The sequence below is a fragment of the Camponotus floridanus genome, unplaced genomic scaffold, assembly GCF_003227725.1.
Source record: "Camponotus floridanus strain SB8 unplaced genomic scaffold, Cflo_v7.5 scaffold20, whole genome shotgun sequence".
NCBI classification, from domain to species: domain Eukaryota; kingdom Metazoa; phylum Arthropoda; class Insecta; order Hymenoptera; family Formicidae; genus Camponotus; species Camponotus floridanus.
The window spans coordinates 2,458,526-2,474,123 of record NW_020229326.1 but is presented as its reverse complement, the minus strand read 5'-3'; the positions used below and the strand labels follow the sequence as shown (position 1 = coordinate 2,474,123).

General features: G+C 38.0%; 1 protein-coding gene across 2 annotated transcripts in view; it reads right to left on the bottom strand.

Annotated features, from left to right (window-relative positions):
- LOC105250149 (protein roadkill) overlaps positions 1–15,490 on the bottom strand; it is a 67,117-nt gene extending 51,627 nt beyond the window's left edge. The window contains exons 1-2 of one of the 2 annotated variants that reach the window (XM_025408342.1): positions 14,564–15,490; positions 14,233–14,291 (exon numbers count right to left, since the gene is read on the bottom strand). The gene's annotated coding sequence lies outside the window, so the exon portion shown is untranslated. The remainder of the gene's footprint in view (positions 1–14,232; positions 14,292–14,563) is intronic. The other variant, XM_025408344.1, reaches the window with a different exon arrangement.
- Positions 15,491–15,598: the final 108 nt, after the last annotated feature.

Here is a 15,598-nt window from a genome sequence, read left to right as displayed (position 1 = left end):
TACATCGCAATTCGCGCGTAAACTAATTCCAGTTCGGTTACTCTTGCGCACTCTCCTCTCCTCCAAATTATCCGAATAAAGAACCGACTGACTCGTGCCATCTTGGACTTTTTATACTCATTGTGAGAAATGTATTCTCGCTAATTGGAGCGTTGTGATTTTTCGCGACGTCGAAGCGGCGAAAGTGTTTGTCGAAGTGAAAGCACGGACCAAAGCGTCGTGTCTCTAAATGGAATATACGGTGAAACAGAAATGCCACGACGATACGGGAGAATCGTACAGCATATGTCTCCCTCGACAGAAGAGAGATTTTACGATTCCCTGCGAGTATGCGTCGACTAATGTCGATGTAATACGACACATCCCATAATACATAACGTTGCCGGGAATTGACTTTCTCGCGGCTCCAAGGCTGAATGCAGTCTCACGATTGAAAATAATAATTGTGATATAATTGATAATCTCTGGAATCGTGTTTCGCGATCGCCCGCCCTCTCTCTCTCTCTCTCTCTCTCTCTCTCTCTCCTCTCTCTCTCTTCTCTCTCTCTCCTCTCTCTCTCTCTCTCATTCTCAGTTTCATGTATCTTCTCAAAGACGAGACGGCAATGTCCTACATTTATGACGCGTGGCTCCCACCGTGCAGCCTGCCCCTCTTTTCCATCAGTTTCTGGTCCTGGTTATATTTAGCCGATATTTCCCACCGAAGCCGGTCAAAGCTGATTATTGCGCCAATTCGAAGCGCGAACAAGAAATCTCGCCATCGCGCTCGTTTCAAAATCTATGGCCGATTAAATCACGTATAATACTAACGATTATTTAATAGCAATTTAAATACAATCTGATTAAAGAATGTCAATGAGAGACACGATAATAGAGTGAGATTAATCTTTCGCGATCTCTCTGGCAGCTGAATATTGTCATTTCTAAAATACCTTTCATGAAGCCGACTTTGTTCCGTGTGAATCAACCACGGAATACGATTCATGTGAGAAAAATATGCCTTTAGTAATGTCCTTAATGTGATATTGTTAGATGTAACAGTAGAATCACTTTATCACTTTGTCTAAAATCTTTGTAAGACATCGTTCGAAAACTGTGGCCCGCTTTCTGAATAAGTCTGAGCCCGCTAGTCTGAATAAAGAAAAATTCAGATTTTATCTGGCGAAGGAGATCGACAGGCTTCTTCATGAATATACATGTTCCAATTTACGCAACTATGTTGAAAATCATGGATATGATGGAAATAACAGTTTGCTACACTTTCGTTATCATGAGGGAAACATTGCTTATCGTTTCCATTACTTAAATATATTACATTAATCAAGTACACACACACACACACACACACACATACATATATATATATGTAATATTACGTTTAATCCATTAAATATATTACATTATCTCTGAATGTACATGGCACAATTCCAGATAAGACCCTTAAGTAAGAGCATTCTGTTACTCGAGTAATTAATTTCCATTGTTGCGCGCGTGCGTTACTCTCATTTAATCAATTACCGGTTATTTACTTAATTAAAATCCAAAAAGTATATACTAAAGAATTGTATAATATACTCGCATATATAACCGAGAGAAGACTCTACAATAATACAGTTAATAAAGCTACACCGTAGCAATGATTCTGTGGCAATTTTCATAATCTTGTATAGTAGAGCGGCTCGCGATGATCATCATTTGTTATAATTTCCCGATTGCACGGAATCTGTGCCGCGTATTAGATACATAAACCAACGCGGATCGTCCAAAAATTGCGACCGGGAATGATATCGGGGAGGAAACGAGAAGAAGGGAGCCGGCGAATAAAGGCAGAGAGGCGCGAGGCGAGGTATGGGCAGGTTAAAGTAGGTAAATAGCCTGCCGGTGACCCGTCACCTGCGTTCTCGTTCTATAGAGAGCAATGTCTTTTCTCTCTCTCTCTCTCTCTCTTTCTCCCTCTTACATACATTAGTGGGAGGAAAACGATGGCGCGCCGCTCGGAAGATAGTCTCCCCTTCCCTCTCGCTCCTATACTTGATAAACGAATCAACGGGTGTTCCATCGCCGCCGTTCCCGTTCCCGTTCCCGTTCCGACAGGAACCCGCGATCGAGCAACGACGACCGTCCATTATCGCGACAATGATTCTAGGCGAGGAAGGGAGCGTCTACGCGCATAGATTGATCCCGTCCATCGCGTGGAGTCCGTCGTTTCTCACTCGCTCACGTTTCGCTCCAATGATACAGAGTCATCGAATCGTCGTAACTCGAAAAAGTGTAACGCCGCCGTCATCAAGTGGAATGCGGGAATTGTACGTAATCAATGACGATTACGATGTATGAGATCTTAATCTTTCACTTAATTAACATAATGGAATTAATAACGCCAAGGCAAATTGAACTCGAAGAATGGGTAGCAAAATTTAATTTATGAAAAGAAGCCAAACTCTTCTTCCTCTTTTATCAAGTTTCCATTGAGAAAAAGTCAACTTTGCATCTGTCACGCATCTATGATAAGCAAAGGGAAAGTCTGGTTGGTCAAGGACAACCCACATAATTAAACGTAGTTACACCATCCGTACAAGTCACGTCGTAACACTCGGTAGGACATAAAAATAGATTAAAACTTGTGACGTATCTTGCGGGCGAGAGAGAGAGAGAAGCGGCGATTACTGTTAACCGGCTTCTGCCGGCGATAAAAGGCGCTTTTTCATCTCATCTACGCGAACGTTTTACACTCCCGCGCCGACCGTCGCGATATATCGCATCGTCGCGAATAAATCACGCGTACGCAACGCACGCGTCAATTTTACGTAACGTTACACGCGCGAGATCTCGACGAGCGACAGCCCTAAGGTCGTCGGGATCGTCAAACAGGGCGGACGACGTCTGGGTCGCTCGATAATACTCGCGCCATGGAGATCGCGGGCGCGTTATAGGTAGGTAGGTTAACAGATTAACAGTTTCTATATATCTCGAGGGCAGTTTAACAACGGAACCAGGCCAGCGGAGCGTCGATTCCGCCGTCGTTCTCTCTCGCGGTCGAAAAATTAACCGACGCTTGCGATAAGAACACGTTTCGCAACAAGATTACGCGACTTCTCGGCAAAAGAGTGAATTAAAAGTCGCGCCTCGGACAATTTTGTCCGGCATTAAAATGACTCGCGCGACGATTTATAAATAAAATTTCCGATAAATAAATCCGCTTGGAATGTGAATCCGTCGATTTAAATTCTCGCGATTACTTTGAGAGACCTTTCATCGAAACATCTATAAATTTACGCACGACTCTGTTCCGTTATACGTATTATAAATAATTGCATGTTATAATTGTATGCGAAAATGATGAAAAATCACGTTGTGACAAAAAAGATTGCGACACAAGATGACGCAATCGATGAGATCACGTTGTTGCTCTCTTTCGACCTTGGACTTTACAAGTGAAAATTCGTTAGAGTCACAAAAGAGCGCAGTCTCATTAATAAAAGCAATCTATTATTCCAAGGACGGGATGTAATAATAACGTTGACGGTCCGCGGGATTTGCCGCGGTTCACGGACTACCGCGTTTGTCTCGGACTCGGAAGCGATCGAAGCCACGCCGAGCCTGACGGCGAAACGTCGCGTTATTCAAATCGGCAAACTGTTAGAGGGGAGACGTCATCGCGCGTGACCTTATATTCACGATTGACGGGCGATTCTTGCGAGACGAACGAGATTGACATCTCGGTGTCGCGCGCAAACTGGAATTTCTAGAGTAGCGAAATAAAATGTGCGTGGCTTAGGTCAGGGACGATCGCCGCTGCCAATCGTATGTGTGCGTAAACATGTATGAGAGAACTTTCGTACGCGCAACGTCAACATTTCTAGCAACGTTGACGATCGTTAATGAGAAAAAAAAATGGTCGACTTTACAAGGTAAATTCTTAAAAATGTTAAAATTCGCAAAGGACGAATTCTTTTTTTACGCCAATGCAAACGAGCGCAATTTTCTCGGAGGATAATCTTGACGGAAATGTTGGATTACGCCAAGGGAGATTAGGTTGACTGTGCAACCGCATTTTATTCGAGGAATTTTATCGCGACACACGTGTACGTAAAACGTCAACATTTCTGCAATGTGTGTCATAATCTATTTGCGGAGAACATTTCTTAGGTCATTTTTTATATTGCGAAAGTGACATACATGCTGAATTTGTTAAAACGGGCGTATTCAATTTTCACGCGCGTGTTTTTACCCATCGAAATAAATTCAACTAAGTAAATACATATTCTTACAAACGTGAGTCGACATGTATAATTAATTAATTAATAGTGGGAAATTTACAATTGTTCGATACACTTAAATTTGGAAATTCATTCAAATAATTTAAGTCATTTGACTAATTTTCAGATTTAAATTTGCAATTTATAGTTTTTTGAAATTTTAAATAATTGAAAAAAAAAAGATATATATATATATATATATATATATATATATATATATATATTATTGGAGGAAAAAAGTGTACATATCTGATATAAAATAAAAATCTTTAATCGATTCGTCCCCGGAGATTGCTTAGCACACGTCTGGTCGACCGAAGCGCGAGTAGCTGATAAATAGCGGAGGCCACATCGTTATCTCTCGTCGACTCGGTTACAAGGGAACGGAAGGCGAAACTGAAAGGAGATGCGATAAAGTATATCCAGAAGATGGGGAAGAGAGGGGCGAGAGAGGAGGGAGGAGAGAGGAGAGGGAAGAGGGATAATCCTCGTTTCCAGGTAACGTAAACGATCGATAGGACGACGTGTGGGTGCGTTTACGTGTAACGAGGAAGCGCGTCTCGTAAACGGACGACGGGTGCAAGTGGAGTAGGTTACATAGATAAGTTATACATACATGCGTGCACACAACATGCATAAATACTCGTATATTCTCGCGTACGTAATTCGCCCGGCGAATGGTCATGTGGGGCCTCGACCGGTCCTCGTGATACATCCTTTCTACGGATTATGGATACGCGCCACGGACGCGAGATATCTGAGCCGCTCAAAGATAGTAATCTGAATCGATAAACGTAATCTAGATGGATGGCTATAATAAACAGCTCTTTAACGATGATCTACTTAGATCTGCGTATATTAATAAAAAGATAAGGCGCCCGAAAATTTTATACCTTTAAAAGTTTCAATGAAAATCCATCGCGCTAGGAACAGAAACATTATGCCTACTTTATTATTATCTAATTAAATTTTTAATTTCCACTTTTCCCCTTCTTTATTCTACATCGCTATCTCGGGATAAAATTTTGCGCTCTGTGCGATGATTTAGATGTTCTATTATAGCAGCTGTTGAAACGCGCTATCTAACGTACTGATTGCATTTACGGCAAACGTTTTGATCCCCTGGAGAAATAATTTGCGCGATAAAGCGTGCGAATCGCTAATTGCAGAACGCTGCACCGATCTAATGTCTTACGAATAGATTCGCTCGCATCGAACGCAATTTTGATTCAGTCATACATAACAAAATATTTATGATGATTTAAAATATATATTTAAATTTTTTAAATTTTATTATAAGAAACGTAAAAGAATGTAGATTGATATGTATAATTCTCCATTAAATTCCTCGATCAAAATTATCTCAATCGAGTTGCATATTTTCTGTACATCTTATCGAACTTCATCATCATCATCATCATCACTATATATCGCATTTAATTCTTAATCGATAACGTGAAATCAAGCTCTCATTATTGAATCAAATATGCAAAAAACGTAGAACGCATAATTCTAAATATGTATCATTCTTTGAAATTTTAACGAGCTAATAAAACAACAATAATTGTTTATACTCGGGTATTAAACTATAAAGATTACATGAGATTACAGTCGTTGTGATTTAACAGGTATGACGAAGAAGACGAAAAAAAAGACGATGGGGTCGTAACGATCGCGCTTGTAATTTAACGTTACACGAGCAGCTCGACTCGAGTTCCTGATTAAGGGTTAAAGACGGGACGAGGATGCGCATGTCGGCACTGTCGAAATTATCGGCCGTTAAATAAATCCTAGACGGAAGCAGATCGGAGAGAAGGGAGGCCGGCTGCGCGCAAGTCGACCGAAACGAGGCTTCGGATATCAAACTGGCCTCAACGCCTCTCTGTTGATATTAGCATTTATTTATATCTCCTGACCTCAAATATGTGTAACGTGCCGGCCCCTCTTCGACGCTGACGCCGACGCCGACGCCGACGACGGCACGCCTCCGTTTTCGAGGTTACGCCGCGCCGCGCCGCGCCGCGCCGCGCCGCGCCGCGCCTCGCCGCGCCTCGCCGCCCGCGAGAGAACCCATCGTCGAATCCCCGTTGGTGGTGTAACGCACAGTGACTTCTTTGTGACGTCACTCGTGCCTGGCGAGGGCGGTCGGTTCATTACCACTCATGTGTAGCGACGATTAAAATCGCTCACGCAGTCCCGATTCCAAATTTTACGAAACGTTGCTATTTATCGGATGTTTAATATAGATATATTTTTTACGTCCATATTATTATTCCTAAACTTGGCAAATATATCGAGTAGCAAGATTTTCATTTATTGCTTTAAACAATAATACACTCAAACATTTTATATTTATTTCATCTTATTATTTATTCACGGCTATAAACATAAATTTTCTCAAAATAGCTACTAATAATATACACGTTCCTCTTTGGCAATACATGAATTTAAATTATGATTGTTTGAGACTTGAAAAACAAATATAATTTGAATTGGCTAAAAGAATAGAATATCGAGATTGGGGAAAATAAAAAATATTTAAAAAATTAAAATATGAAAGTTAAATATTTATGACTCACAGAGGAGAGACATAATATTTCTAAAAACGGTATATTTGGAAAACGGAAAAAATATTTGCGACTTTCGAAATCATCGAAATTTTGTCGATTCGCGGTCGATCTCGCCATCTCAAAAGTGGGCACGATGGAATTTTTGATCCAAATATTGAAAGCGCGTTACACGCGACGCGCGCGAGCAAACGCGAACCGGAACCGTACAATAATTCCGGAACAACGCGCGTAAAATACAGTTGTACGATATAACGCGTTTTAGCGATAAAATGAACTGTACATACACACGCGTGACATGTTCGCGCATCTATGGCGAGGACGGCGCGAGGCCGTAAAATTAAACGAGATTACGACTTGAGAGTCATTTTTTAAGTGATTAATTTGAACCCGTTAATCTTGCAGAGTGAGTTTAGATGCGCAAAATCGTACAACCTTGGCCAAAAGTACGCGAAAGCGCTTTTAATAAATTACACGGCTAGTCAAAGTCCAGGGAGCTCGAAATGTCGTACGTTTTAGCGCGAGAGAGAATAATCATTCTTACGTACATAATTATTAATGAAACATTTTCGCATATCGAGATGTAAAATTGAGATAATTTATTAAGATTAATTTATCGCACGTTCTCAATCGAAAGCTATTTCGCGTTTAACTTGACACGATCGACCGCTCCGTACTTTCGAAGTCAAGGCTATAATAATTGAGTTATCGACGGAAAAAGATAAAACGACAAAGAGATAATGTTATTCTGAGAGCGACGCGAGAAAATGGAGCCTCTCGCGACAGCTTACGGAGAACGAGAGATCGTAAAATGTAATCGACGCGAAAAGGGTTAAACGACCAAGACGCACGAAAGAGGTGGAGGACTCGGCGCGTCGCGCCTGTCATAATGGCCTGACTAACGCGCGAAGCTAAATGTGCGTGGGGGATCCTTCGTAATGTGGACATCCTTGGCATAAGCGTAGAAAGCTAGAAAGCCTCGGCACCGTCTATGATAACCCAAATACGAGTAGAGTCGCGCTCAATTATCCGACTTTGTTTCGAGAGAAAACCTTCCTCTTTACATTTTTCAATCCCGCAAATGTAAATTGCGCCGCGTCGTGAAATATATACCGAGAATTTGGATTCGTCTCGTTCATTTTCACACTCATCGAATTGCTAAATCGCGTAAACTTGTTTAAATTCATTTTGTTTTTTTTTTCTTTTTATGGAAAAAATCTCATTTTTTTTGACACGGAAACGAATTTCTTAAACAAACCTCTCTAGAATCAAAGCAACGTTCACGATCGTTCGCTCAACTTTGTTCTCGCTTTGTTCTTTATAACTTTACGTGCCTCGTGTGTTAAAAATAGCGAAAGATTCAAATCTACGAAACGATAAACGGGATTCTCGAGGTTTCGTGTTTCTCGCAGCAATATTTCTCACATTCGGCTAAATTCTACGCGAGTCATCGAGCGTTACGTGAGAAAAGTTTTGGCAATCGCGACGCCTCTCGCGATGCGTTAAAAGTTTTTGCCGGTCGATAGAAACGGTACCGCACACACGAGTACGACACACGAATTAATCCGATATTAGAAAGTCAGTTTAGACCATCTTCAGACCGCGACGCCTGCAACGGCTCCGATGACAAAGATGAAGGCGACGAGAGAGTTTGCGCTCACTTTCCCTCGCGACGCGTACTTATCCTCTCTGGCGATCGCTAAAGGATACCATCACCGCGACGGCGAATTCGCTTTCGCGGATAAATACGATTTTACACCAAGTCAACAAGTACCAATGAGTCGAATAACGACGAAATCTTTCTCAGTCATAAATGATAAGTAAGAATTTGAATATATAAACGAGTATAATATATAAGAGAGATTAACAGTCTTCACATTTTTCCTCTTGAATTTAGAACTGTAGGTGTAATTATTAATCGTAATGTCCGAAACGGATTCAAGATGAACCAAAAACAATTAAATCATCAAAGAGATATGTATTTAAACTTTAATGATTACATTAATACGTGAACAAATATTTCCATCTAAAATTTCCCTCAAACTCACTAGATTTGTAAAAATTATAAACGTGGATATAATAGCAGGCAATATTTAATAATATAAATGATTCGACATTCTGAAACCTGATATTCTTGTTTGGTAGAAATATTTTCCTCGACTTACAGACAGGCAAAGTAAAATTGCACAGCCTACGCTAGTCCGAGCGGATTTAATCATTCCGGTCGAGCGGGATCTATCCACGAGCCGCACTAAAGCGATAATCGATTAAGCAGAGGTCGACGGAAATTGGCACGAGAGACCGACAGACAGGACGACGAAGGTAACAAATGACGAAACCAAGGACATCGGTCCTGCTATTATGTCGAAACTATTATTGAAGAATCGAACATGTTAAATATACGACAAAAAATTATGCCCGACAAAATTTAGCATTACGTCCGATACTATTACGTAGCGATAAAACTCGCTTTTTATAATACGACGAGTTAATTAATTAACATGACATCGATATTGTTAAGTAATCTTGCAAATTAATAATCTCCAAGTTATTTAGGCATAAATTTGCGCCTCCATTCGATATCGTAACTATCAAATATCAAATCCATTAATATATAATTTATATTTATTATTACTAAATTGCACACATATGTCGTAATAAAAATTATATTACATCTGTAAACATTTGCGTACCACAAAAGTCTGCCCTTTGCAATTTCTGTGCGAGTTGCGCAAATTTCGAATATATAATGTGCTTTCACAAAGCATCTTTTATATAGAGCTTTTCCTTGAGAAAACCTCTGCTTTTTCTAAACTAGATTTTCTCTTTGATAGGATTGAAACTTTTATTCTCCTATTTTTAAATAGAAATTTTCTTTCAAAATAAAGTTTATTTAGAAATTGTGCAAAGATTCATGCTTTCCATTTCCTTTTTTTATTCCGGCTATAGAGTTTCGAATTTCTAGACATCAAGTCACAAATAAATTTTTATAAATTGGACAATTTCTAAATTAAACGTTATTAAGTTTTGCCAACAATAAAAAAGAGAAATTTCTCTAAATTTCTCCAAACAATTTTCAAAATGATAAGACTGTGTTGTATATCATTCTCTATCTTTCAAACATCCGGACAAAACAGCCGATATATGCGCGCATCATACGTCGCGCGGAATAGGAAATGCGAGTGGTTTGCTGGTACACTGTCAAAGGCGGGGTTGGTCGCGTATATAAAGTAGATACACACGCACACACATAATCAAATTTACACACAAACGCGAAGTAACCCATTTCGGGGTGGTTCGCTAGAACCGGTTTCCTCTTCCTGCTCCGTTCTCGCTCCGTCCCGCTTCCCCCTCTCTCTCTCTCTCTCTCTCTCTCTCTCTCTCTCTCTCTCTCTCTCTCTCTCTCTCTCTCGCGTGTACCCTGTACATTTTCAGAGTTCCTGTATCTCTGTGTGCCGTCGCTGAGTATTGAGCGGGGTGAATGCTCTTGCGCAATGCTCGTGCACGTACAGCAACCCCAACTCGACCTCGGACGGGCTCCTTCCTTCGTCTGGGACGATTACTACTCTCCCCGACCGCTACCCTCATGGCCCTCGAACGAGAGAGCTCGTTTCATTCGCGACTGATTAATCGAGCGCCGATATTTGTCGTATTACATGCGGAATCGAATCGTTATCGTGCGAGCCTCGTATATTACCGTATATTACCGTTGCCGTGATTGTTAAAATCATATACCATTGTTGATAGTCAAACACTAATTGCATTTTTCCATCTAACAGATTGTCAAAAGAATAATCTGAAATATAACATAATCAATTAATAATTTATTCTTCTAAAGCGCCCTTTGTAGAGATTGATCCATACGGTTTGTGATGAATATTCAAGACAGAGTTAATAATTTTATGACGTGCTCCATATTTAAAAAAAAATATGTTTATTCTTGAAATGATTCTTTAAATGTGCTTTCTGTATATATATCACACGATAGATAAAATTGAAAGAGGAATTTTATTTTAAATATGACGTTACAAATTGTAAATAATATAAAATGAACCTTTTAATCTCAATTAATAATAGTTATTTTTATTTAACAAACGATTTAAGAGAGTTACGCTCAAACGATAATGAAATTTGAGAAATTCTTGTTTACAAGAAAGCACATCTTTATGGATACCTTCTAGTCTTTTTTATCTTATTATTAGACATTATGTGATAATACTAATAAATACTGATATAATTTTCAGTTATCCATTCGCCAAGTATCTATACATCAAGAAAAAGTCTAGTTATCCAATTTTCTAATTACACAACTCTCGCTTATATATTTTTTTCTTATATTTTTTATTTACTTTGGTTTATTTAACATCTAAATCTTTCTAGATCAATGAACGATTGAAATATTTATGTGGTTTACCATGAGAAGTCATAGCTAAAACTATTTGAGAACTTTATATGAAGGAGAGATTCGGATAAAGCGCAAACACGTCGATATCTAGCTCCTCGCTCGTTAATAGAGCCACCAATGACGCCACACGGCGGATATTAGATACAAGCAAAACTAGTTACACGAACGTTACTTCGCACGTGCACCATGTGTAGCGATCAAAGAGGAAGAGAGAGAGAGGGAGAGAGGGAGAGAGAAAAACGACGATGAGCCTTGACGAGGGAATTGCTAACCGGTGATCAGCGCGGCGATCATGCTGGAAAAATGATTTCTCGGTCACGCAATGCGACACGTAACAAAGCCACAAAGTAGCTAGGACAAAAGTTCCATACATGTGTGTATGTGTGTACGTGTATACGAGGTATCTCGTATTAATTTCATTTTTTTCAAATGACAAATATTTTAACGAATTTCAAATCGATCGATTAATATTTGATGGAGCATCACATGTGTCGAAATTTGTAAAACACTATCAATATTAATAATCTCTCTTTTTCTTGGTAATTAAGATTTCAATGAAATTTCTATTAAAAGTAACATTTATTTTAAAATAATTGCGAAAGCATTTTTTAGATAAATGCTTTTTTATCATTTAGCTTTTCTCAATCCTCAAATCTCTATGTGGAAATTACTTTTCGAAAGTAAATTTAACAAGTTTCGTAAGTAGATTTTACATTAAATTTTCCATTTTTCAATTATTTTCATTAACAGTTAATTCGAAATTCACCAGAGAATGTATTATTTAGCGCGATTGAGACATCTTGAATAAAATAAGGTTGGGATTTATCGCTAATTAAACGATATTGTGTGTGTGAGACGTTTGTGTATATATGATAAAAGAGGAGCCAAACCCTTTTCTCCGTGTCCCGACAGTCTCCTCTTCGACCTACGTATGGCCTCGATAATAATAATTATGAAACTTGGCCGCGATAGTGAAAGTATCGTCTCGTACAGGACGTTTCATAACCAGACGCGAACGAGTGACGTCGAAATTCGAGTTGTTCCGAAGCGAAAGCAAATCTCTCCCTCAAATCTCCTCGAAGGAAGATATCGAGCGATGGTTTTCTCGAGGAGAATCGTCTTTCGGAGAAATTAGTTTGTCTTGGTAAAAGTGAAATCGGTGAAACAGTTGCGCGACGTTAACAGAATTAGATGAAGAAAGATACGCGATCGATACATGAAAGTAAACATTTTCGCACGAATCCGAAATTATTATTAACAATACAAGCTTGATATCATCGACTTTGAGAAAGTCTTTTTCTTTAAAAATCACAAATGTAATAAATATATATAATAATGATCAAATTATATATCGTATAAATGTAAATAATCTTTTAATTTTTGCATGAATATTTTTAACATTACATTTTTTTTGTAATCTATCGAATCTTATAAGAAATTTTTCTTTATGATCTCTGATAATATTTAAAAAAAAATTTAAATGGACAATTCAGAATAAAAATTTTTCAACGTCTACTTCGATTTGAATCTATTTATCGAATGAATTGACGAATATGTATGCGAAAATTATTTCCGCGTCATAGAGAAATTTTAATACAATTTGAGAGAAATCTCGTCTACGATATTAACGATCATAAATTTGACATCGCCCACACTGAGATTTGTACGCCAGACACATTCAGGACAATTTGCCAACTTTCACTCAACGAGAGAGAGAGAGAGAGAGAGAGAGAGAGAGAGAGAGAGAAGAGGGGGAGGGAGAGAGGAAAAAAGGGAAAGAGGGAGAAAAAGAGAGATAATAGGATATAATTCTGGTTAAAAATTGACGAAATTGCTCTATCGTACTATTACCATAGTACTATGAGATTAATGTCCAAAGTAAAAACTGGTTATTTTCCTTTTTAAGAGTTTTTATATCAATAGTCATTATTCAAGATTGAAATATGATATTATTTTATGAAAAAATGTTTTTTCAATATTTATGAATAATTGTAAGCAAGAAAAGGCAAAAGTCAAAGAGAAAATATTTGTAATAAATAAAATGAGAATGTGTAAAGGTCACAATATATTATATCGAGAAAATTTTGTCACAATTATGTGCTAAAATATTCAATGTTCTGCCATCTATTGGCATACGTTAGAAATTAATTTTCCAACAATGTGTAAATTTGTACAGCAGATAAGATACCACAGATTAATACGTGTTGTGAAATATTATATAACAAAATATAATATATTTCGTACATATAATTTTATATAAAACCATTCTTTAAAAAAATTTATTCTTAGTTGTAGAGAAAAATCATTTTACTACTTCTCTGTCAAAGTATTTCTGTAAAAGTATAAATGTTCAATGTTTTTCTATCAAATACTACAGCAATAATAGTAATAATGGTAAAAACAATCACATCATATTGTGAGACATAAATAAATTTTGCAATAAGTTTGAGTAGAACACGTCTATAATATTATTTCGTGTTCTTTTTACAATGTAAAACTTCCATGCGAAATATATTATTTTGTATACAAAATGTCAATCAAAAATACTTTGGAAATAATTTTGAAACTCCCTTGCTTCGTGTCACACATTAAAAATCATTAGATAAACAAAAAAACTATTTAAAAAATTACACTCTTGAAAAAATTAAAATATTAAAATATTAATATAAAATATTATTAGAATAAAAATGTACTCCATGTTACTAATTACACATAGCTGTACGCAGTGTTTCTTCAAATACAGTGTGTAACAATAATATCTTAAATAAAAAATTGGAAGTAAATATGTAAAATAAATAAAATAATAATAAAATAACAATAATAAATACGTAGGATTCGACAGAAAAAAGTTTGAATTAACAATACAGACAACAAAAAACATTTAGAGTTATGCTTACTGCTCCACCTCAGCAGCAATTGAATAATTTATATTCTACAATAATTTATTTGTATATTTCCTTTCTTTCAAAGAGTAAATGTAATAATAATTTAAATAACTCACATGCACATGCAGATGCAGATGATAACAAGTTAATGCAGCTGCACCTGTCCAATCATGACCTGCAAAACGAATATATCTGTTTATATCATTTTATATCGTTTAAATTATAAGAGTACAAATTATAAGAGTTTCTTTTAAAATCAAAATTTAAATTTATATTTGAAATTGATATAAATGTACAGAAAGATGACAGGGAAGGACTAACATAACCACTCTCTCTGGATCTCCACTGATAATCTCGCGCGATACTTTTTTTATCAAATCAATCAATTTTTTTCACTTCACAATGTTTTCGCAGCAACGAAACAAGATAAATGTAAAAGATCGCTACCTTTTTTGTTCATAAATTCCAGAGATTCCGCATGATGACGCGAGACACCCACAGAGATTCTATGATTCGGCAACGGGATGAGAGGAGAAACACAGAATGTTTTTATAGAAACGTCTTTATGTAGAACATCGAGCACACTTTGCGGATATTTTACATGGTATCATCACAATTTTCACGGAAAAAACGTACGCCGCTTCTTCACCACGATTGACTCGGCGATTTCTCTCACTCTTTCGCCACAACTCGCCGCAAACTCGAAAGTCAAGGTTGCGCGCGCGCGCGTCGCGCACGTGCGACTTATCGGAGTAAGGTCAGAACGGTCAGACGAGGGAGATCCTGCGCGTTATTTACAATATTGTCAATTGACGTGGCCCCGACAGCGCCTAGACCCTAGACAACTTGTCGAAATAAATGTTCCTCCGCGAATATCACGTATGAATTTTACGACGCGACAACTGCACGCGCATCTTCCAGACGAGCCAAAATTTCTCTTCTCGTTCGAGAAAAAAAGAAACGTAACGATGAATCGACCGTTGGCGCCGATCGGCGATTTTCGAACTGATTGCGATTATCGAAGTCGCAATCGATGTAGCTTCGTACTATTTCACATCGTGAGACAAATGATAACCTAATCTAACCTAATGTACCTACTGTCACTCGCACTCGCTTTTGGTTTCGTTCTGACATTTTCCGATAAAATCTGTCTTAAAGGCGACGTACGGAAACGATCTACGATTAATCACTATGAGCGACCGCATCATTGTGTATGCAGACTCCTCACTGATCTTTTTACGTAAAGATAAAAAGAGATCTCAATGTCGCGGGAAGGCGACGATTGGCGCCTTTGACTCGGTTAACTTTACGGCGTTTCACAACGAACGCCGAACGCCGCGTTCTCAATAGAATCGTTCTTTTTCTATCTGCACCAAACGTACACTTTCTGCACTTGATATAAAATAAACGTACAATTGATTCGAAGAGGAAGAGAAAAGAATGGAAATTGATACAAGCAAACGGCGAGAAAGAAAATAAATC